The sequence below is a fragment of the Oncorhynchus gorbuscha genome, linkage group LG03 (genome assembly GCF_021184085.1).
Source record: "Oncorhynchus gorbuscha isolate QuinsamMale2020 ecotype Even-year linkage group LG03, OgorEven_v1.0, whole genome shotgun sequence".
In the NCBI taxonomy this organism is placed as follows: domain Eukaryota; kingdom Metazoa; phylum Chordata; class Actinopteri; order Salmoniformes; family Salmonidae; genus Oncorhynchus; species Oncorhynchus gorbuscha.
This window is the reverse complement of record NC_060175.1, coordinates 68,525,254-68,528,915: the sequence shown is the minus strand read 5'-3', so window position 1 is coordinate 68,528,915 and position 3,662 is coordinate 68,525,254.

Genomic DNA, 3,662 nt, shown 5'->3' with positions numbered 1-3,662 from the left:
CATTGATTAGGAAAGCCTAATCAATCCAGAAGAGGAGCATGGATGGGATGCCAGAGGGACACTCAGAATAGAGCCATAGATACACTGTATAGAGTTAAATATGCCTCTCAGAATAAGCCCTGTGACAATGCCTGCCTATAGGCATTATAGCCATGTAGGCTATGGCATATAGCCAGGCCTAATCCACCTGAAATGTAAAGGACACATATCAAATCAAATCAAATCAAATTTATTTATATAGCCCTTCGTACATCAGCTGATATCTCAAAGTGCTGTACAGAAACCCAGCCTAAAACCCCAAACAGCAAACAATGCAGGTGTAAAAGCACGGTGGCTAGGAAAAACTCCCTAGAAAGGCCAAAACCTAGGAAGAAACCTAGAGAGGAACCGGGCTATGTGGGGTGGCCAGTCCTCTTCTGGCTGTGCCGGGTAGAGATTATAACAGAACATGACCAAGATGTTCAAATGTTCATAAATGACCAGCATGGTCAAATAATAATAAGGCAGAACAGTTGAAACTGGAGCAGGAGCATGGCCAGGTGGACTGGGGACAGCAAGGAGTCCTCATGTCAGTTAGTCCTGGGACATGGTCCTAGGGCCCAGGCCAGTTGAAACTGGAGCAGCAGCATGGCCAGGTGGACTGGGGACAGCAAGGAGTCATCATGTCAGGTAGTCCTGGGGCATGGTCCTAGGGCTCAGGTCCTCCGAGAGAGAGAAAGAAAGAGAGAAGGAGAGAATTAGAGAACGCACACTTAGATTTACACAGGACACCGAATAGGACAGGAGAAGTACTCCAGATAAACAAACTGACCCTAGCCCCCCGACACATAAACTACTGCAGCATAAATACTGGAGGCTGAGACAGGAGGGGTCAGGAGACACTGTGGCCCCATCCGAGGACACCCCCAGACAGGGCCAAACAGGAAGGATATAACCCCACCCACTTTGCCAAAGCACAGCCCCCACACCACTAGAGGGAAATCTTCAACCACCAACTTACCATCCTGAGACAAGGCCGAGTATAGCCCACAAAGATCTCCGACACGGTACAACCCAAGGGGGGAGGAAACCCAGACAGGCCGACCACAACAGTGAATCAACCCACCCAGGTGACGCACCCCCAGGGACGGCACGAGAGAGCCCCAGCAAGCCAATGACTCAGCCCCCGTAACAGGGTTAGAGGCAGAGAATCCCAGTGAAAAAAGGGGAACCGGCCAGGCAGAGACAGCAAGGGCGGTTCGTTGCTCCAGAGCCTTTCCGTTCACCTTCCCACTCCTGGGCCAGACTACACTCAATCATATGACCCACTGAAGAGATGAGTCTTCAGTAAAGACTTAAAGGTTGAGACCGAGTTTGCGTCTCTGACATGGGTAGGCAGACCGTTCCATAAAAATGGAGCTCTATAGGAGAAAGCCCTGCCTCCAGCTGTTTGCTTAGAAATTCTAGGGACAATTAGGAGGCCTGCGTCTTGTGACCGTAGCGTACGTGTAGGTATGTACGGCAGGACCAAATCAGAGAGGTAGGTAGGAGCAAGCCCATGTAATGCTTTGTAGGTTAGCAGTAAAACCTTGAAATCAGCCCTTGCTTTGACAGGAAGCCAGTGTAGAGAGGCTAGCACTGGAGTAATATGATCAAATTTTTTGGTTCTAGTCAGGATTCTAGCAGCCGTATTTAGCACTAACTGAAGTTTATTTAGTGCTTTATCCGGGTAGCCGGAAAATAGAGCATTGCAGTAGTCTAACCTAGAAGTGACAAAAGCATGGATTAATTTTTCTGCATCATTTTTGGACAGAAAGTTTCTGATTTTTGCAATGTTACGTAGATGGAAAAAAGCTGTCCTCGAAATGGTCTTGATATGTTCTTCAAAAGAGAGATCAGGGTCCAGAGTAACGCCGAGGTCCTTCACAGTTTTATTTGAGACGACTGTACAACCATTAAGATTAATTGTCAGATTCAACAGAAGATCTTTGTTTCTTGGGACCTAGAACAAGCATCTCTGTTTTGTCCGAGTTTAATAGTAGAAAGTTTGCAGCCATCCACTTCCTTATGTCTGAAACACATGCTTCTAGCGAGGGCAATTTTGGTGCTTCACCATGTTTCATTGAAATGTACAGCTGTGTGTCATCCGCATAGCAGTGAAAGTTTACATTATGTTTTCGAATAACATCCCCAAGAGGTAAAATATATAGTGAAAACAATAGTGGTCCTAAAACAGAACCTTGAGGAACACCGAAATGTACAGTTGATTTGTCAGAGGACAAACCATTCACAGAGACAAACTGATATCTTTCCGACAGATAAGACCTAAACCAGGCCAGAACATGTCCGTGTAGACCAATTTGGGTTTCCAATCTCTCCAAAAGAATGTGGTGATCGATGGTATCAAAAGCAGCACTAAGGTCTAGGAGCACGAGGACAGATGCAGAGCCTCGGTCCGATGCCATCAAAATGTCATTTACCACCTTCACAAGTGCCGTCTCAGTGCTATGATGGGGTCTAAAACCAGACTGAAGCATTTCGTATACATTGTTTGTCTTCAGGAAGGCAGTGAGTTGCTGCGCAACAGCCTTCTCTAAAATCTTTGAGAGGAATGGAAGATTCGATATAGGCCGATAGTTTTTTATATTTTCTGGGTCAAGGTTTGGCTTTTTCAAGAGAGGCTTTATTACTGCCACTTTTAGTGAGTTTGGTACACATCCAGTGGATAGAGAGCTGTTTATTATGTTCAACATAGGAGGGCCAAGCACAGGAAGCAGCTCTTTCAGTAGTTTAGTTGGAATAGGGTCCAGTATACAGCTTGAAGGTTTAGAGGCCATGATTATTTTCATCATTGTGTCAAGAGATATAGTACTAAAACACTTGAGCGTCTCTCTTGATCCTAGGTCCTGGCAGAGTTGTGCAGACTCAGGACAACTGAGGTTTGGAGGAATACGCAGGTTTAAAGAGGAGTCCGTAATTTGCTTTCTAATAATCATAATCTTTTCCTCAAAGAAGTTCATGAATGTATCACTGCTAAAGTGCAAGTCATCCTCTCTTGGGGAATGCTGCTTTTTAGTTAGCTTTGCCACAGTATCAAAAAGGAATTTCGGATTGTTCTTATTTTCCTCAATTAAGTTAGAAAAATAGGACGATCGAGCAGCAGTAAGGGCTCTTCGGTACTGCACGGTACCATCCTTCCAAGCTAGTCGGAAGACTTCCAGTTTGGTGTGGCGCCATTTCCGTTCCAATTTTCTGGAAGCTTGCTTCAGAGCTCGGGTATTTTCTGTGTACCAGGGAGCTAGTTTCTTATGAGACATTTTTTTAGTTTTTAGGGGTGCAACTGCATCTAGGGTATTGCGCAAGGTTAAATTGAGATCCTCAGTTAGGTGGTTAACGGATTTTTGTCCTCTGGCGTCCTTGGGTAGGCAGAGGGAGTCTGGAAGGGCATCAAGGAATCTTTGTGTTGTCTGTGAATTTATAGCACGACTTTTGATGTTCCTTGGTTGGGGTCTGAGCAGATTATTTGTTGCAATTGCAAACGTAATAAAATGGTGGTCTGATAGTCCAGGATTATGAGGAAAAACATTAAGATCCACAACATTTATTCCATGGGACAAAACTAGGTCCAGCGTATGACTGTGAGAGTGAGTGGGTCCAGAGACATGTTGGACAAAACCCACTGA